This window comes from Hylobates moloch, unplaced genomic scaffold (genome assembly GCF_009828535.3).
Source record: "Hylobates moloch isolate HMO894 unplaced genomic scaffold, HMol_V3 SCAFFOLD_11, whole genome shotgun sequence".
In the NCBI taxonomy this organism is placed as follows: Eukaryota; Metazoa; Chordata; class Mammalia; order Primates; family Hylobatidae; genus Hylobates; species Hylobates moloch.
In genome coordinates, this window is record NW_026652286.1 from 40,893,671 (window position 1) to 40,915,484 (window position 21,814).

The 21,814-nt window shown below is 36.4% G+C and overlaps 1 protein-coding gene and 1 long non-coding RNA gene across 3 annotated transcripts in view; one reads left to right on the top strand and one right to left on the bottom strand.

Annotated features, from left to right (window-relative positions):
- Positions 1–2,012, bottom strand: part of ZNF215 (zinc finger protein 215) — a 32,237-nt gene extending 30,225 nt beyond the window's left edge. For both annotated transcript variants that reach the window (XM_032166716.2, XM_032166714.2), the window contains exons 1-2: positions 1,582–2,012; positions 507–649 (exon numbers count right to left, since the gene is read on the bottom strand). The gene's annotated coding sequence lies outside the window, so the exon portion shown is untranslated. The remainder of the gene's footprint in view (positions 1–506; positions 650–1,581) is intronic.
- On the top strand, positions 1,775–21,302 carry LOC131384559 (uncharacterized). Its single transcript, XR_009215533.1, has 3 exons — positions 1,775–1,849; positions 3,980–4,057; positions 18,185–21,302. It is a non-coding gene; the product is annotated as an uncharacterized LOC131384559 (long non-coding RNA).
- The last annotated feature ends 512 nt before the right edge of the window (positions 21,303–21,814 follow it).

Below are 21,814 nucleotides of genomic sequence, written 5' to 3' on the forward strand. Positions count from 1 at the left end.
GACAGATAAAGTCAAAAAAGTAATAGTATAGTGGATATAAATAATATGCTTAGCCTAATAGATAAATAAAACTAGATAAAATGTAGTTTCTATTCAAGCACCTATGGGAATGTTTACAAAAGCAACTTATTAGGCTACCAAATAGAAAATCCTTGATAAATGGTAAACAAGATTGGTGGAAACCACATTTATTACTAGAATGCAAAACCAGAAATTAACACCACATAGAAAAAACAATTTCACCTACTTTAAAATTCAAATGTTTGCTTCTAAAAAAAAAGATAAAAGAGAATCAAAAGTACAACTGCAAAGTATCTAAAAACAGTAAAAACATTGTACGTCAAAATCTAAAGAGCACAGTTGAAGCTCCTGATAGGCAATGGAAAAGCCTTACATATAATTAAACAAGAATGAGATGCATTAAATATCCAACTCAGGAAATAAAAAAAGCAACAAATATACTGGGAGGTTTGTAGGTGAAAAACACAAATTAATGAATTACTCACTGTAAACAGTTACAGAGCTAGGACGGGGAGAGACGTTCAGGATGGCATGCTGCATGTAAGTAAGATTTCCGAGGTGGGATAGTTTTGATAGAGATCCAAGGTGTGACGTGACTGCAAGTAGCTTAAATGGTAAGTGATGAACACTGGAATATACAAAGCCAAGAAATATAATGGTTAAACTCTAAAGTACTGAATAGACGCCTCTGATATAAAGGTGGGATTCAGGATTAAGACACGGAGCCAGTAGTACCACTGTGACGGACGGACCTGAAGTCGAAGTGGAGGGGTAGACTAATACAACCAGGTGGCACCAGTTCTACGGTTTTATGGCCGCAAGGAACTTGAACAGCTGCTAATCATGGAAAAAAGGTACTGTGAAGAGGGTTATTTCTAATCAAACAGGTTGTAGGTAGGATAGCTGCTTGAGGTAAGAACCATCTGGCGAGATTAGCTCAGATAAAGAGGAACAGCAAACAGTTTGCAAATAAGTGACTGAATGTAAGTCATTTATGTTAAATGGAGAAAGAATTATTTTAAAATAAGTACGATACTTGGAGGTTTTAATGTTTTAGGGAGGTGGCCAGGAATGACTGGGAAAACAAGGCAATATGAATTAATTAAAACTCCATTGTCTTTCCCAGTTGATTGATCCAGTCACACTTGGTTTTTCCATAAGGCATCAATACCAGCCATTCCCAAACCAGCTGATCATAACATACTAACCACTTTGCGCGTCTGGAGACTGCCCCTATTACAGAATGGAAGAGGCGACAGGAGTGTGGTTAAATCCTTGCTTTAGCGGAGCTGGATCCTGACCCCAGCCGTCCCGCCGCCCACCCCCTAGCCCTCTGTCACTGCTCTCAACGCTTGTCTGACTTCCGCAGCCCACGTTTCCATCCCTTCCGTCAGCTCGCGCCCTCCTTCAGGTTTTCCGGCACAGAGCTTGGAGGGCAGCGTGGAAACTGGGTAACTGCAAGCAAGCTGAGGTGAGCTGCACGTTCCGCATGGACGCCCTCAAGCGTGATTCCCAATTCCAAGACCCCGCGTACCCACCGCCCGCTGACGAGGATGATACCTGTGAGCGCCGCTCCTCTCCAGGGGCCCGTTCAGTCACTCACAAGCGCCAGTTCTGAGAAGAGCCGCGGAATCGCTATCTTGTACAGTGAAGGGAGCTGGCGTTGGTAATCACGTTGCAACTAGGAACCCCTGACCTCGCCGAACCCTCAACTCACTGCCGGCTCCGAGTTTCATAAATTGCCACGGAACAACCTCGACGCACTCTTGCGCACGCGCACCAGCTGTGGAAGGAACCCCCAGGAGCCCCCGCGACCCGGATCGCTAAGGTAGACCAGGCCTTCTCAAGCCGCGTCCCTTTCTGCAGGCCCCGCCCACTCCGCACACTTGGAACTGGCGCGAATGGACCCACGATGCGCTTCTGGTGCGGGCGCGGTGGCTCACGCTCACACTTTGGGAGGCCGAGGCGGGCGGATCACGAGGTCAGGAGATCGAGACCACGGTGAAACCCCGTCTCTACTAAAAAATGCAAAAAAAAATTAGCCGGGCGTGGTGGCGGGCGCCTGTAGTCCCAGCTACTCGGAGAGGCTGAGGCAGGAGAATGGCGTGAACCCGGGAGGCGGAGCTTGCAGTGAGCCGAGATTGCGCCACTGCACTCCAGCCTGGGTGACAGAGCAAGACTCCGTTTCAAAAAAAAAAAAAAAAAAAAAAGAAATGAGCGTCGTACTTCCGGCGCTTCCTCATCCCGTCCGGGAAAACTAGTCCAAATCGCCTTTCTGTTCCCCACACCCCATTTGTCTGGAATCAAAAAACAATGACAATTTCGACAAGACATTGTCTGTCTCTTACATGGTCTTTATTGGTTTATTGGTTCACAGATTCATTCATTCAGTTTTGTATGGAAGTGAGAGGTCTTGCAGTTCGTTCAGTTTTGGCTTGTTAAGACTGAGGTACTTTGTGGCATCTGAGAAGCATTGTCAATTAGGCATTTGGATGTAGGCATTTGGGAATTTAGAGATGTCTGGGACTAGACCTGTAAAATTTGGGTCAATCTGGGTAGATGGTGATTGATGCTATCCATTGGAATAGGATTGCAGAGAGAGGGGCGGAGAGGAAGAGAGAAAATAGAATAGAAGGAAATGGGCTGGGATTGGCCCAGGGAACACCAACACCATTGGTTGAGTCAGGAAGGCGGACCTGCAAAAAAGAGAGAGGAGGATCAGCCTGAGAGGTAGGAGGAAATCTGGTGGGTGTGGAGACACAGAGGGAAGGGATGTGTGTGTCACAAAGGAGAGAATGCTCGGTGGCATTAAGTACATGATAATATGATTAGTGCTTGCCTAGGGGCATGTAGACAGTGCTGTAGGAGCAGAGTGAAAGAACTTAAACCAGAGAGAGCTTTATATCTAGGCCAGGAGTGGACTAAGGTAAAACAAGATGGCAACTTTGAACAGCTGGTGACACAAAAAAGCAAGGACACACCATATAGTTTCTTTTATTTATTTTTAAATAGACTTAATTTTTTAGAGCAGTTTTGGGTTTACAGTTTTGGAAAAATTGAGAAGGTAATATACAGTTACCTTTTACTCCACAACTAGTTTTCCCTGTTATTACCCTCTTACATTATTATGGTATATTTGTTACAACTAAGAAAATAAAAATAAAATATAAAAATAAAAAATAAAATAACATTGATACATTAAGTCCACAATACTTTATTCAGATTTCTTCTTTATTTTCTTTGCTTTTTTCTTTGCTTTTTTCTTTTTTCTTTCTTTCTTTCTTCTTTCTTTCTTTCTTTTTCTCTTGCTTGCTTGCTTCTTTTCTTTCTTTCTTCTTTTTTTGACTGGGTCTCACTCTGTCACCCAGGCTGCCAGGCTGGAGTGCAGTAGTGTGACAGCTCACTGCAGTCTGGACCTCTCTGAGCTCATGTGATTCTCCCATCTCAGCTTCCCAAGTAGCTGGAACTACAGGTGCTTGCCACCATGCCTGGCTAATTTTTTTTTTTTTTTTGTATTTTCTGTAGAGATGGATTTTTGCCATGTTGTCCAGGCTGGTAAGGACCAGACTTCTTTAGTTTGTTTATTTGTTTTGTTTTTATCTTTTTTCTTTTCTCTGATGCATGATCCCATCTGGAATATCACATTACATTTAGTTGTCATGTCTCTTTAGGCTCTTCTGGACTGTGACGGTTTCTGATACTTTCCTTGTGTTTCATAACCTTGGCAGTGTTGAGGAGTACTGGTCAAGTATTTTGTATGATCTCCCTCTATTGGGAGTTTTCTGATGTTTTTTCTATGATTAGACTGGAGATGAAGGTCACAGAGATAGAGTACCATTTTTATTATATCATATCACAGGTACATACTATCAACATGACTTATCATTGTTGGTGTTCAATTTGATCACCTGGCTCAGGTTGTGTTTGTCAGAAGACATTTTTTTTTTCTTTCCGACAGTGGCAATGGATGCAGCAATATTCAGTTTCCAGAATCAGCAGCTCCGGCAGCAGTGTCCTGTCCTGATGGTGTTGGCAGGTAAATCATGCTTCTAGTGCTGAATGGAAGTCTTGTCCTCATAGAACCAATTCTGTCGTACAATTTTGATCTGTGGTTCTGGCTACATGACTCGAATATTATTTCAATATTTTTACTTTTAGTTTAAATCATGCTTAGTTTCTGTTACTTGAAACTAAAAGCCCTGACTGATACGTCATCATTATGATGATTTCTAGGTGTATGTATTAAATATGTTTTCATTAGAATTTTTTTTGTGTCTTTATTTTCCCCTTCCCTCCCTAGCATGTAGTGGTTTCATGCAGACACCTTTGTGAAGAAGCCCCATTGGCATCGATTTTGGTGGAATGAGTGGGAACATAATTCTCAGTGTGTCAGTAATCCATCGCTGCATACAGACCATTTCAAAATTTAGTGCTTTAAAATAGCAATCATTTTATTTTACTCAGGAGTGTGTTTGAAATTTGGTCAGCGGGGATGGCAGTTATCATTAATGCCAATATTTAAGATATGACCATGGGAATGAGTAGCTGAAATCATTGGAGAAGCGAGGATTAAGGAATCTCAGAATGCAAACTATTTGAATATTTAATTCTATGGGAAAATTAAAATAACCAACAACTATAACACAGGAGCAGTATCTTCAGGAGAGTGGCAGTGAGTCAGGGGCTAGAATCTGCAAGGAATGGGTGGGGGAGTAGCCTAAGCATCTAAAATAAAATAAAATGAATAAAATCCCCACAATCCCACTTTCCTAACCATACCTCATTTCCTCCTTCTCCCTCATGGTAAACATCTCCAAATGTCTGTTTACATTTTCCTGTTTTTCCTCTGTTCACTGAAATAGATCTCATCTAGATAATAACCAGCAGCCAAAGTTACCAAATTCAACTAAAAATTTCCTATCCTTCTCTATATCACCTCAACTAACACATATCATTTGAATGAAGGTCTTCAGTGATTATCATACCCCAGATTAAAGTTTGCCTATTGTGGTACAGTTCCAGTAAATTTTAAAAAGATAGTAAAAAAATGTGTATTAATATACATTGCCTCAGTCATTACTCTGAGTATATCAAATACACTCAGAGTTGGATAAGATAAAATGAAATAAGAGATCAATAGCTGGTTTTAAAATGGACGCATGTATACATGAATTAAAGAAGAAAAAAATAAGTACAGCTATTGAATAGCTCTCCACTGGAGGGGACTTCTACACAGTCAATCTGAGGTCTGTGGTTTCTGGACCCCATGTGCATGATGGCTGTAGAATAGTTACCATGGAAAACCACCTCTAAACATGTGACTTAGAATCTCCTCTAAATATGTGAATGTTAGAAGTTTTTTTTTTTTTTTTTTTTTAATTATACTTTAGGTTTTAGGGTACATGTGCACAATGTGCAGGTTTGTTACATATGTATCCATGTGCCATGTTGATTTCCTACACCCATTAGCTCGTCATTTAGCATTAGGTATATCTCCTAATGCTGTCCCCCCCCCCCCTCAATTCCCACCTATGAGTGAGAACATGCGGTGTTTGGTTTTTTGTCCTTGCGATAGTTTACTGAGAATGATGTTTTCCAGTTTCATCCATGTCCCTACAAAGGACACGAACTCATCATTTTTTATGGCTGCATAGTATTCCATGGTGTATATGTGCCACATTTTCTTAATCCAGTCTATAGTTGTTGGACATTTGGGTTGGTTCCAAGTCTTTGCTATTGTGAATAGTGCCGCAATAAACATACGTGTGCATGTGTCTTTATAGCAGCATGATTTATAGTCCTTTGGGTATATACCCAGTAATGGGATGGCTGGGTCAAATGGTATTTCTAGTTCTAGATCCCTGAGGAATCGCCACACTGACTTCCACAATGGTTGAACTAGTTTACAGTCCCACCAACAGTGTAAAAGTGTTCCTATTTCTCCACATCCTCTCCAGCACCTGTTGTTTCCTGATTTTTTAATGATGGCCATTCTAACTGGTGTGAGATGGTATCTCACTGTGGTTTTGATTTGCATTTCTCTGATGGCCAGTGATGATGAGCATTTCTTCATGTGTTTTCTGGTTGCATAAATGTCTTCTTTTGAGAAGTGTCTGTTCATGTCCTTTGCCCACTTAGAAGTTTTAAGTGAAAGAGCGAAGAGGCTACCAGCCAGTTTATTTGTATTATGGGTTTATGAGGAACTGAAGTAGACTCTGGAATTGACTATTTTAGAGAAGTTGGGCCACAATGTGACATGGTGTGCAGGTATTGAAGCCTATGGAGGGGTCACCCCAAATTCTAATTTCTCTTTTGTTTTTTAAAGAAATACTCATTAGGTAAATTGGGCTCATTCAAAAGAGGATGACCAAGATAATACAGAGTACCAAAGCATATTAGATAAAGAAATTGTAAAGAAACTAGTGGACAGTTGGCAGAGACAATTGAATTTGGGCAAATACAGAAATTGACCTCAGTGTGTTCTAGTATTGAAGAATAATGACAATTGCTCTAGGACTAAAACTAGAGAAACTAGGTTGAAGATACCAGAAAATTTATTTTGACTTATCATGAGGAAGATCTCTATAATAGTAAAAACTACCTTTATATGAAAGAGAGTGGCCCAACCGAGTAAGGAGCTGTATCATTCCTGGTTAGGCAAATGCTGAACAATTATTTGATAGCAATATTATGGAATAATTTAAGCCTCAGATATGTGGTTGGATTATTTTACTATTGAATTCCCTTTTTACTCTGATAGTCTGTGCTTACACGAAATTTGAGGTGATTATATAAAATTTTGGGGGGTTTTCAGGAGAGAACATGAAGAACTAGGAAGTATTATTTCCTCTGGTACCTTTTCACAAGCTGAAATGCTCTAGGATCTAATGAACCCCGTATTAAAGACTGTTACAGATATTTTAATTGTTTTAATCAGAGGAATCAAACTTAATTTGACCTATTAAGAAGCAACAGACTTTTGCTGGGTTTAAAAGTAAAGCCTTAGCTATACTACACTAAAGGCCAAACTATTTGGATTAAGAAATAAGATATTAAAATTAAAGCAATACAAAAAGAAAAAAATAGTTAAAATTGTTGTGATACTTGGATAGGACCAGACTTGAAAAACACAAATACTTTCTAAGAAGCCATGGAGAAAACTATGTGCAGAATTTGCCACACAAATGGAAAGACTTCTGTGAGATAATAGTATCATAAGATAAGCCACAAACTGAGAAAAATGTTGGAGGGAGACGTCAGAAAAAAAATTTTAATAATTTTATTTTTCTTCAACTTTTATTTTAGAATTAAGGTACATGTGCAGGTTCGTTACAAAGTTTGGAGTACAAATGCTAAGGTTTGGTGTACAAATCAATCTGCCACCCAAGTAGTAAGCATAGTATCCAAGAAGTAGTTTTTCAGCCGTTTACCCCCCTCACTCTCTCCACTCTAGTCGTCCCCAGTGTCTGTTGTTCCCATCTTTATGTCAATGTGTACCCAATGTTTAGCTCCCACTTACAAGTAAGAACATGTGGTATTTGGTTTTCTGTTCCTGTATTAGTTCGCTTAGGATAATGGCTTTGAGCTGCATTCATGTTGCTGTGAAGAACATGATTTCATTCTTTTTCATGGCTGCATAATATTCCATTGTGTATATGTTCCACATTTTCTTTATCCAGTCCACCACTGATGGGCACCTGGGTTGATTCCATGTCTTTTTTTATTGTGAATAGTGCTGTGATGAACATATAATTGTGTGTGTCTTTTTGGTGGAATGATTTATTTTCCTTTGGGTGTATATACAGCAATGGGATTGTTGGGTCAAATATTACTTTAATTCTTAGTTCCTTGAGAAGTCCCCAAACTGCTTTCCACAGTGACTGCACTAATTTACCTTCTACTAACAGCGTATTAGTGTTCCCTTTTTTCTGCAGCCTCCCAATCACCTGTTATTTCTTGACTTTTTGATGAAAGCCATTCTGACTGGTGAAAGATGGTATATCTGTAACAAACCCACAGCCACCATCTTACTGAATGGGCAAAAGCTGGAACCATTCTGATTGAGAACTGGAACAAGATAAGGATACCCACTCTCACCACTCATATTCAACATGATACTAGAAGAGAAAAAAATGAAAGGCATCCAAATAGGAAAAGAAGTCAAATTAAATGACCTGATTACATTAAGAGTTTGTATAAAGCTATATACAAATTGTGAAGTCCAAGAAATAATGGGCCAAGGATATGAACAGACTATTTACGAAGAAGAAATACAAATAGCTACTAAATATAATAAAAATATTCAATATTATTATAACCCAATAATTAAAACAATGAAAGATAAATTTTCACTTGGGTAATTATCTAAGATTTTAACACCAAAACCTTAACAAAAAATAACTAGTATATTCATTAAGCATTGAACCCATAACAGCATTAATTTTAGGGTTTTATATTATTATATCTTCCCAATAACATTATGAGGTAAATTAAAATACTATGAATTTTGTCTTGTAGATAAGGAAACTGAGGCACAGAAAGGTTAAGTTACTGTCCCCAAATTACACAATTAACAAGTATAGAATTAATTAGCTGTATAATGAAGGTACAAAAACAGGACACATTTGCAAAAGCAAGTGGTTAGGAAAATTTGTATTACTCTTTCTGGAAAGTAATTTTGCCAATTACAGTAAAAGTCTTAAATATTCATGTGTTTTGACCCAGTTCTGAATAGAATGTAGCAGGGAAAAATCTGCCCCATACTCAAAATTTAGTCTCAAAAATTTACTTACAGCATGTTTTCAAATATATGTAGCTGCAAAATGACACAATATGGGCAAAATATCAACAATATAAGGGCACAGTATCTATTTATCTAGTTATAATTGGAGTTATCAAAATTAGTGAAACAGCCTATTCAAAGAACCACTTCTTCTCCTGCAATTATTTCTGAAATTCCACAGAGAATAACTTACGTGTTCTTAGGAACATATCACTGTTAGTCCCAGAGTAATGTCTGTCATTTCCTTTTTTTCCTTTTCTTTTTCTCTTTCTTTCTTTTCTTTTTATTTTATTTTTTTTGGAGGCAGGGTCTTGCTCTGTCACCCAGGCTGGAGTGCAGCAGTGCTATTGTAGCTCACAACAGCCTCAAACTCCTGGGGTCAAGCCAACCTTCTACCTCAGCCTCCAGAATAGTTGGGACCTGTCATTTTCTTTTTCCCCTTCCCTGGTTGTCTAGGTCTATATGATCACTACTATTTCCTTTGGATCCTACAGATAATGATTATTAATATAATTATCAATAATAATGAGAATCACCTCCCATTGGTACTTACCAAAAGTGGTTTTGCTGTTGTCTTAGAGACCAATGCTAATATATGTTTTCAAAATGCACAGAAAAGACTGGAAGAAAAAAATTTCCAAAATGTTGAGAGTGGTTGACCCTGGGTATTGTAATTCTGGGTAGGTTACTTTTATTCTTTTCTAATGTGTTGATACTTTAAAAAGCCCTATATTACCAATATAAGAAAAAAATAAAAATGGGAAAATGTAGTAGCACCTAATTGAGGATGCTCTAAAGTCACTTCTTTACTTCTGCTTGATGAGAAGTCTTGATAAAGTAACTGTTATAGGACTAGCCCTCTTGCAGAAAGCAAATATAAAACAAAATATGTGAAACAGCTATTTTCAGACCTTGAACAACAAACAGCCAACTCAGAAAATAATGCCATATAGCAAGGAAACAAACAGGGTAAGTCCTATGATCACACTAGCTTTATGCCTGGAGACACTTTCAGGACTGTGGTCCATGGAGTGGGAACCTAAGGAGAGCATGAGACCCTTGCTGAACTGATGAGATGGAGATCCATAACTGATAGTTTGAATTATGGAAGTGAATAGCAGAATGGAAGAAGCTGCAGATAGGGACTTCAAGAATCTCTCTGAGTCTTGGCTGAATATTAAGCTGTACATACACAGGATAGAACTGCCAGGTGCCAAAACAGCAACTGCCAGGGGGCTCATGGAAGCCTACAAGATTTTGGAATTTCACTCTGCCAGAGTAAAGAACCTTCATTGAAAACCCCTGGCACTAAGGTGATACCTCAGAGAGGGTAGGCAGTAAGAGAGGATCGTGATGAGTCAAGGATACATAATGTAACCCCTGGAATAACCATTAAAATATAAAATAAGAGTTATAGTTAAAAATAAAACTAAAAATGGAATAATGTTTAAGTACTCAAGAAGAAAGCAAGAAAGGAGGATAAAAGAACAAAGAATAGATAGGAATATTACAAAGCAAGTAAGATGGTAGACTTAAATTGTATCCATAATTATATGAAAAATAAATGGGCAGCTGGGCACGGTGGCTCAGGCCTGTAATCCCAGCACTTTGGGAGGCCGAGGCGGGTGGATCACGAGGTCAGGAGATCTAGATCATCCTGGCTAACACAGTGAAACGCCATCTCTACTAAAGAAAAAAAAAATACAAAAAGTTAGCTGGGCATGATGGCAGGCGCCTGTAGATCCAGCTACTGGAGAGGCTGAGGCAGGAGAATGGCGTGAATCCAGTAGGCAGAACTTGCAGTGAGCCAAGATCCTGCCACTGCACTCCAGCCTGGGTGACAGAGAGAGACTCCATCTCAATAAATAAATAAATAAATAAATAAATAAATAAATAAATAAATAAATGGACTAAACATTCTAATTAAAGGCAGTGATTGTCAGATTGGACAAAAAAGAAGACAACGTTTTGTCTGCAAGGGATTCATTTTTAAACATAAAAACAGTTGTGTGAAAATAAAAGGATGAAAAAGAATATACCACAAAAACACTAGTCATAGAAAAACTGGAATATATGAATGTGAAGTATTACCAGAAACAAAGAAAGACATTTCATAATGATAAAAGTGTCATTCACCACGAAGACAAAACCATGCTTAATATGAATGCACTCAATGAAACTTCAAAATGTACAAAGAAAAATTGATGTAACTGAAAGGATAATTAGCAAAAAAAACGAGAAATATTTGAAGATTTCAACAGTCTTCCTGACAGAACAAATAGAAAATCCATGGGGATACAGAAGACTTGAACAACATGAACAACCAACTTGGCCTAAAGGACGTTTATAGATTACTCTGCCCAATAAGTACGGCATATGTATTGTTTTCAAATGCAAAGGGAATGTTCACCAAAGTTAGACTATATATGCTAGGCAGTAAATCAAGTCTCAATAACACAGGACTGAAATTACATAGGGCATATTTCCCTGACCATGACAGAATTACATTATAAACCAATAACAAAAGAATATCTAGAAAATCCTCAAGCATTTGGAAATTAATCAATACAATTCTAAATAACACATAAGTCAAAGAGGAAATCAAGTGAAATTGTAAAATATTTTAAACTGCATTATAATAAAAATAACATTTTAACAAATTCAGAATTCTTTTGAACTTTTAAGGAATGGTGATTACTATTTCATTTACTTCATTTGTAGAGAAAAAAGAAAGTCAATTTTTTAATGAAGTTGACATTAAATGAATACATATAAAATAGATGTAAAGTCAAAATAAAATGAAAGTGTATAGATAACAACAGTATTCCATTGAAATAAAGCATTGTGATCAAGTGAGCTTTTACCATAAGTGCTCATTTAGGCCAACATTAGTAAATTTATTAAAACAATTCTTCATATTAATAGATTAGAATGGGAAAAATATCTTAGTAAATGCCTCAAAAGATACTTGATAAAGTTCATATTTCATTCTTGATAAGTACTTTGAGTCAAACAGGAACTTAAGTATACTTTTTAAAGAAGAAATCTGAGTATTTCTTCTTTTGTATAATAATAGATATTTGAAACAAAATGCTAGCATCATGCTTAATGGTGAAATACTAGAAATATTCACATTAAATTCTGAGTTACAAAAAAGGTGTCTGTTTGCCAAGAGTTAGCTAATGAAATAAAAATTAGAAATATAAACTAGAAACGACAGGTATAATTATTGGAAAGGAGAGGGTAAATTTATCACTACTTGTAGGTTGATTTTCTGTTTGTAAATTTTAATATACTCTGAAAACTGATTAGAATAAAAAATCTGTAAACAGGTAAGTTATATATATGTAACTATGTGCATGGTTTTCTTATATATTAATCAGAACTAATTATAAAATTAATTTTAAAAATATATAATTAATGGCCAGGCACAGTGGCTCACGCCTGTAATCTCAGCACTTTGGGAGGCTGAGGCAGGTGGATCACGAGGTCAGGAGTTCGAGCCCAGCCCAGCCAATATGGTGAAACTCTGTCTCTACAAAAATTAGCTGCACGTGGTGGCACACGCCTGTAGTCCCAGCTACTCAGGAGGCTGAGGCAGAAAAATCACTTGAACCCGGGAGGCAGAGGTTACAGTGAGCTGAGAGCACACCAACGCACTCCAGCCTGGGTGGTAGAGTGAGATTCTGTCTCAAAAAAATATCTATATATAGATATAGATATTTTGCCAAAATGTGTAGGTGTGAATTTAACGTGAATATGTTCAGAAGGAATGCAGGAAAAGTCAACATGCATAAATAGGTAAATAAACCTAATTTTTAGATGTAAGATTTAAATATTATAAAGATATCATTAACAAATTATTGATTCTCATATATTAATGTCCCTAATAATTCTCTTTGTGAGAGGTTGTTAAAAATAAAAGTTCCTGAGTTCTAGAGAATCTCAGTAGGTTTATGGTTGAACAATTAAATTTGCCTTTTAACAAGTCCATTTGGTGATTTTGATATGAGTATTCCATAAATCATATTTTGAGAAATATTCCCCAGTAATTATCTAAAAAATAACTGCAGTTATAATCAAAGCCAATAAACAATCTCTGATGGGAAACTTAACAAAATAATTTTAAAGTTTACCCAGATGAATACATGTAAAAATATTCAGAGAAAAAATCTGAAAAATATGAAAAAGAATTGTGGTCATGGGGAGGGTGGGGAGATTTAACCTATCCAATATTATGATTTACCATTAGGATAATTTATATGCATTGTACTAGTGTGGATATTGATGCCTCAATGGAATAAAATAGAGAAATGACTCAAACTCAAGTATATAGGGGAACAAATGATAAAGATATCATCTAAATCAATAGAAGGGTGTATTATTTAAAATGGTGTTAGAATGTCTGTTTATCTGTTGAGAAGGAAAGTATTCTCACATCAGTTCTTCTCCAAAATCTAGATGGATTAAATATCTCAATATAAAACAAAACAAAATAAAAACACCCCCTAATATTGCTAGGAGAAATAATAGGTGAATATTTGCTGTAATCTTTGAGTGTGCAAGGACCTTCTAAGGACATCATGAAAACCATTTGTAAAATGAAAGTAAAACCACAACTTCATAATATGGATGTAAAGATTAAATTATTTTCTGTAATCTTTGAGTGGGAAAGGACCTTCTAAGGACATCATGAAAACCATAACCATTAACTTAAGATTGGTATATTTTATTATACAACTATTTTAAATGAATGGTTAAAGAACACATATATGTAAAACGCAAGTAACTAATAGAAAAACTACCACATCAAAGAGCTTTTAAAAATCAAGAATACGAAGAACTTCTCAATGGAAAGGATGGAAAAAGAAATGTTAATGAGCAATTCATAAAAGAAATTCAAATATCCAAAAAGCTAACTTTGTAAAGAATGTTCATCCTCACTCAGAATCAGAGAAATGTAAAATAAAACAAGTAGTTACTGTTTCTTTCTCATCATTTTAGAAAAGATGAAATAGGTTGAAATCACCCACTATATTTTTGAGAGTAGAACAAACAGATATGAAAAATGTAGGCATGTACATTTATAAAATCTCTCTGCGAGTCAACTTGAAGATATTTAAAAATTATAAAATGAACTTTTCTTTTTTCGTGAACAGCTCAGGTTTCAGGACTTTATATTTTGGAAATAATTACAGGTATGCACAAAGCTTTGTTTCAGAGGATACTCACACACAGAATTATTTCCAGACTAAATCAACCCACAGTCAAATAATAAGTGTTGGGTTAAATAAATTATAGTTTTCCTATATAATAGAACCTATACAGTATAGAGAAGTGGGTAAGAGTGCAGATGTCTTAATCACACATACCTGGTTGAATCTTTGTTCCCCATTTCCTAGCTCTGTAACTTTAGACACTTTAACTCCTTTTTGTCTGTTTCCTAATTTGTAAAACGAACGTAAAACCACAACTTCATAATATAGATGTAAAGACTAAATTAAGAACTTAGTGGAAAATTTGCATTATGCCTGGAAACTGCAGTAAAGAAATGACTGCAATGTTGATGGTTATTATTATGATGATAATATGATAAATTTATGTCATTAAAAATTTAAGTAGGTATGTATTTTCCATGGAAAGATGTTTAACATACTGTTGAATTTAAAAAGTAGGTTACAAAATTGCATGTATGGGTATGATTTATATATATATGGTGCGTGTGTGTGTGTGTGTGTGTGTGTTCGTGTGTGTGTATAGAGAAAGAGAATGAGTGTGTGTGCGAGAGATGACTGTTAAAAAAAATCTTTACCACATTAATAATTCTTAAAACACAATAAAAACTTAGAATTCAGGTAGAGTATATAGGGGATGGTTATCTATATCTCAAAGACAGGATGTGTGTGTATATGTGGATTGGAAAGAATGTAGCTTAATCTCAAAACGGAAAGGAGTCAAGTAAATCAAAAGGACTAAGATGAAATTTAGTCTCATTCATATTCCAAGGAAGACCAGAGATAATTATACTTTCACACTCTGAAGATTTCATGTAACTTTGTAAACTTTCCCAATTAATTCAACAGAAGTATCTCTTTATCTAATGCAGAGAGAAAATGAAGAAGAAAAAATAACTGGTAAAAATAGAATAAAGAGAATAGACTTTAGAAGAAATCAGGGAGGGGAAGCTGAACACAGAAGTCAGGAATTCAGAGATGTAGAGAGAAGGCAGAAAGAGGAAAGGGAGTACAGGAAGAGATACGGAAGGCAGGTTGTTTCCCCAAACTGAAAGGACAAGCAATGAATCTGTTATCTCTCTGAGGCCCTAACAACATTTTAATTAATATGTCCTTGCCGGATATCTTAAGAGTCTCACACAGGCACAGAGCTGCACACAAGGGAATTCTTCCTTGTCACACACACACACACACACACACACACACACATCCCAAGCCACATGGACTTCCTCTCAGCTTTACAAACTTAATATCTCATAGAACATGCAGATATTCAAGATACTCTCACACAATTATTTTATATTCTTTTTATGCATCCCCATGGCTACCAAATCTTCCACATAATAAACAGTATCAGAGGAAGTACTGAGCCAACTGGATACTGACCAAGGCTGAGTCACGTGGGAACTTATTCTGTCTGACTTGTATGGGAAGCATATTTGCGTATTGCGTATATGTGTGATGGCACCTGTAGTGGGTATCCTTACCCATGCTGGGAGGGCAGCACTGATTGTAGTTGGACCTACTCTCCTCTATGTGCCTTAGATCACCAGGGGATTGGAGCCAGCAGTGCCAGCATTCTTACAACAGCGTATTCATGCAATCTTGGTTCTTTCATATCTCTTAGACCCAGGGCATGACCAAGCTCTTGATGAAGCTTCTGAAAGCATGACTCCTAGTGTCTTCCAGCTCTTTGCCTATTTAGTGGGCCATCCACTAGGGAAGATGGTGGAACAAATGCAAACTGAGGGAGGCAATGAAGACCGAAGGGCTGACAGCCAAGGGCAGAGGAGAATCAGGCAGAGGTACTTTTCAACAGTAAGAGGAAAGTAATGTAGGAGGGTACAGCCTCTGTGATCTCTCTGAAAACAGTCTTATTCATGAAGGAGAAGATCTGGAGGAGGGTTTTCAGGCTGGGATTCTGGAGGAGAAGAGTGGGAATTGAATTGTCTCTGGGAATCCAGCAAGGGAAAAATTGATGTGTAAGAGATAAAATAACAAAGTTCACCTTCCCAATACCTTGCCCGCTTCCAACCCCCAGTCAGTATTGCAGAATCCTACAGTTTGAGGCCTATCAGTGGCTTCTTCTCTCTCACCTGAGGGCAGAGACAAAACAGGAGCAGCACTATGAAGTCACTGGTGAAGGAACCAAGGATCTAGTATGGAAGGGAGCAACTTCTGTGTCTGCAGATCCACACTTCAAGGACAGTCTGTTTGTAGGGTGGCTCCTGAGCAATTCCTCCCAAGGCCTGTGCTAGAGTCATCCTAGGAGTCTGACTTCATTCCAAGCCTTTTTACTTTACTCAAGGTACAAATTCTAATTTACCTAGGTTCCACTTCTGAACAACGTATTTTCCCTTGAGAAAATAATTAAAAGTGAGGTCCTGAGAATTATGTCAACAGGGCATTCCCTGGAGCTTTTAAAACCCTCAACTTTATTACCTTTTTCCATCCTCTGAGACACCTTGGGGGGGGCACTTTGCATTATGTTTGAAACCACAGACTAAAGTTTCTAAATCATACTTACCCTTCTTCCAAACCTTACACCATTGTCATTTAAAATGGCATCAACAGATATATTCTCAGGGGTTCATAAGTTTTCAAACTTGTGTCTTTCTTTATATGGTAATTAAATAAAAATGAAAATGATCAGGTTTTGGATCACCTGGATGCTGACTTTCTAATTGACTAATCCAACTTGATTTCAGGCCTTGTGCTTTCATTTTAGTTCACGATTGTTTGAGTGCTGTGTGACCACCTTACATAGTGGAGTATAATTTGGTTAGCACCGTCCTAATATCAACATGACAATGAAGGCTTTAAATGTGTTGATTATAATAAAGTTGCATGCTTTTACTGGACATAAAGTTAGAGCTTTTCTTTTGAGGGGATAATTCACATCAAAGGACAGTTTTGTAGAATGAGACTTCAGTTTGTTAAGCCATTAAATCAAGAACTTGGTTTGGCCTCATCAAAATGGAATTATTCTTATAATTCTCTCTAGCTAATAACATCAAAACAAAGGCAAATTTTATATCTAAATAGTACATCCATATCCTCTAAAGCAGGGGTCCCCAATCCATGGGCCATGGACTGGTACCAATTCCTGGCCTGTTAGGAACTGGGCTGCACAGCAGGAGTTGAGCAAGCAAAGCTTCATCTGTATTTACAGCTACTCCCCATCGCTCACATAACCACCTGAGCTCGGGCTCTTGTCAGATCAGTGGCGGCATTAGATTCTCATAGAAGCGTGAGCCCTATTGTGAACTGCACATGTGAGGGATCTAGGTTGCATGCTCCTTATGAGAATCTAATACCTAATGCTCTGTCACTGTCTCCCATAACACCCAGATAGGACTGTCTAGTTGCAGGAAAACAACCTCAGGGCTCCCACTGATTTTACATTATGGTGAGTTGTATAATTATTTAATTATATTTTACAATGTAATAATAATATAAAGTACACAACAAATATAATGCACTTGAGTCATCCTGAAACCATCCCCACCAGTTCATTGTAGAAAAATTGCCTTTCGCAAAACCAGTCCCTGGTGCCAAAAAGGTTGGGGACCACTGCTCTAAAGGCCAAAAGATGTAAAAGAAAAATGGTGGAAGACCTGAGTTAGATGGTAGTATAGCCATGTGAGGTTGAAAAAAATGGTCTGAAGTCAATCCCTCAATCATATTTCAAATGGCAATTTAGTTTCAGCAAAACATCACTAATCACATTAAGTAGATGTTATTAATTTGAATCTTCTTGTTTTGTTGGTTTTGTAGCTTGGCTCATACATTATTTGCAGCTTATTTTTGGTTTCATAGCACATATAAACCTAACTCATTAAAATAATTGAGCTATAGTCCATAATATTACCCAAGTGTCTATTAATCTATATTAATGGACACTGGTGTTATGATGTGGTCTGGCTGTTTTGTCCCCTCCAAATCACATGTTGAAATGTAATCCCCAATTATTGGAGATGGGGCCTGATGGGAGATGTTTGAATCGTGGAGGCTGATTCCTCATGAATAGCTTGGTGCCCTCCTCCGCATAATGCGTGAGTTCTCACTCTGAGTTGACGTTGCCTCCCCACTCTCTCTTGCTCCTTGTCTCACTTTATGACATGCTTTCTCCCTCTCCTGCCTTTAGTGGAAGCTTTCTGAAGCCCTCACCAGGAGCAGATAGATGCTGGTGCCATGCTTCCTGTACAGCCTGCAGAACCGTGAGCCAAAACAAATTTATTTTCTTTATAAATTACCCAGCCTCAGGTATTCTTTTATAGCAATGTAAATGGACTAATGAAGGTTATTTTAAATCTTTAGACATTAAAACAGTGCCACAGCGAACGTCTTTAAAAATGCATGCTTGTGCCCTGGTCAGATATACATGAAGGAAAAGTTTCTTGAGGCTTGATTTCTGGTCTAAAGATATATTTCTTTTAAATATCAATAGATATTGCCAACTTCCCTATTAAAAGGTTGCATTGATTTACACTCCCATCAAAGACAGTTTCTATTTAGTTTTATCTTTACTAACATTTGATGTCTTCAAACTCTTTAATTTCACTAATCTTTTATGTAAAAATGGTATCTCATTGTTAAATTATGTGATACTTTATACTTGAGGATGCATATAATATTCTATGTTTATTGGTCATTTTCATTTCTGTTTTCTGTGAAGTGACTGGTAATTTTCTTTGTTTATTTTTTTAAAATTGGGCTGTTCAACTTTCTTTTACTGCTTTGAAAAATCCTTGAATAACATGAAAAAAATAGCTCTTTGATTTTACCTTGGAAATAAGTTGCTTTGTATTTTTCCAGATGACTTTCTGTATGTATTTTTGCGTCACATGTGTATTTTATAATTTAATCTAAGCAAATCAAGAAGTCTTTACCCTTCTGATTTTTTGTTAATATTTGAAAGGCTGCTGTTTTTAAAAGTTATGCTGTTTAAAAACCACCCATTTTTTTCTTCTAAGATTTTCCTAGGTTACTTACATATATGGCTTCATTTACCTCTTTATACATCTAAAATTTGTTTTGATGTAATCAGTAAGATAGAAATCCACCTTAGATGTTTTCCTAAAATGCTCTGTTAGTACCACTTATGGGAAAATGTCTCAGTGATTTTAAATCTGTTTTATACAAGATACTAAACTTCTGCTGGATTCAGTCTATTTTTGTTTCCTGTAGTCTGTTCCTTTTCTGACTTTATATTTCCATACAAATACCATGCAATCTTAATTTCTCTTTGTTGTTGTTGTTATTATTTGTTGTTGTTATTTGTTTATCAGATGCAGAGGAATGAGTGAATAATATTTCTCAGTATATGACACATTGCTATGCATTCAAAGTCATTTCAAAGCCCCTCTCTTGTTATTTATTTATTTACTGTTTTTTTTTTTTTGCTTAATTTATACCCAAACTTGATTCCTACTGACCCTGTAACCATTCTAAGGTATGCAATACTTTTATTTTGTTTTTGAAAAATGACATTTTTGTGCCTGTATTCTTAATTTACATAAATGATATTTTGCTATATGCCTCTTTGTTTCTCCCTTTTCCACCCACCTCTGTCTTTAAGATCATTCAAGTTGCATGTGTGTATCTAATCTCTTTCTAACTGCTGTGGGATCTCCTTTGGTATACATCTGTCACACTTTCATTCATCTTCTCTCCCGGTGAGTAAAGTAATATCCAAATTACACAACATCTCACCAATACAAACAACAGAACAACAAACATTTCGAAGGAGTGTACCACATATGTCTGCAACACAATGTTTTTGGCTCTATCTTTAACAGTAGTGACTATAACAGAATAAGCAAGTATAAAGGGACCAAATAATTGCCAGATTCCTTTCCAGGGTGGCTACACTTCTCTACATCTTTCCCAACTGTAAATGAGTGTTATATTCTACTTTTTTGTCAACACTTTACAGTATCTGACTTCTGAATATCTGCAGGCCTATTAGATATATCTTTGTTGCTCTAATTTGCATACCTTTGATTACTGATGAATTTGAGTATTGCTTTATATTCTTGTAGCCCAATGAAGTTACTTTTTAATAAATTCCCTTTTTATTACCTCTGCTCTGTTTTTCTTTTGGAGGTTTCTTCCTCTTTTATTGGTTTTTAGAAGTTTATTGTAAATTCCTGATATTAGATTTTTATTTCTTTTTGGTTTTAAACAGTGCAAATATCTCGTCGATTCTCTCATCTGTCTTTTAGTTTTGTCTATGATGTCCTTCGTTGAAGACAATTACCAGATTTTTATGAAATCAAATTTATCAAAATTATTATTATGGTTTGTGCTTTAGAAGCTCCTCACTCTAGGTCAGAAAGATGTTCTATGTTTTATTCAATTGTGCCATTGTTCTCTTGTAACTTTTAGATATTTAATTCATTTAGAGTTTACCTTCTTCTTTCATGTTAGGTAGGAATCCAGCTTTATTTTTCTCTATGTAGTAAACCCACTTTACTTGAACATTATTTAATAAACTATTTTCCCTTCCTTGATGATTTTTGGACTTAACATCATTGTATATTCGATTTCCACATGGGTCTATCTATGAGGTCTTCATTCTCTTCTATTTGTTTATTAGTCTTTTATTTTTTGCAACAGTGCCGCCTGGCTTTGTTTACTAAAACATCACTGTTTGAGATTGATCTATATGGTTATTTGTAGCAGTAGTTCATCTATTTTAAATTATTTGATAGTATTCCACTGCATGACTGTACCAAAATTAATCTTTTCTATTGCCCATATAAATTTATAGTTTCCAGTGTGAGATATTATGAATAAAGCTGTTATAAACATCTTTGTATACATTTTTGGTGGATATAAACACTCATCTCTATTAGGTATGTGCTCAGGAGTGGAATTACTGAGTCATAGGGAAGGCATGTTTAGCTCTGTATTCAAAGATACTTCCAAATGGAACTTTAAAATTGACTCTGAATTTATGCTCCCATAAGCAATGTAAATTACTCCACATCCTCAGTCATTTTATCCTTTTTGATGAGGATTAGTGGAATTTCACAATGGTTTTTGTTTATATGCCCTGGGGGATAATTATGTTGTGTACCTTTTCATGTGCTTATTAGTTATTTTTATCTCCTATATTGAAAGTGCTTGTTCAAGTCTTCTGCCCATTCTAAAAAGCTGGAAATTTCCAACTTTTCTTATTCATTTTTACTAGTTCATTATATTCTGGGCATCACACCTATAGCTTACTGTCAAGTTCTTAAAATAATATGTTTATAAATACAGACAAATGATAAAATGTGACAAAATAATAATTGGAGAATATGAGTAAGAGAGGTATGAGAGTTTTGTACAATTTTAACTTTTTTGAAAATTTGAAATTATTTTTAAATACAAAATTATAAAATAACAAAAGTTTACCAAATATAAAATTTACACATGTATTTTGATGAACTTTCCTTTGTAACTTTAAAAACAAACTGATGGAAAAATCAGTAAAGATATGAAGTTTCTAACCATCCATTGACAAACTTGACCTGATAGAATATCCTATTCAGTCATGTTTTGTGAGAGCTGGTCCATGTTCAGTTGGCTTTTTGTCTTAGGATAGTCATTCAGGAGTTGCAATTGAAAGAGTGGGGTTTGCGCCAGAGGCTCTCTTCTTTTCAGACCCTGATCTCCACTCCCTCCACTCATGCCCAGCACGGCTTCAAGTACTCTTTGGAGGAATTTTAAAAAGCTAATCAGAGTACTTGAAGGTTTTTCAGCCTATCATCTTTCTGGGCAATTTAGG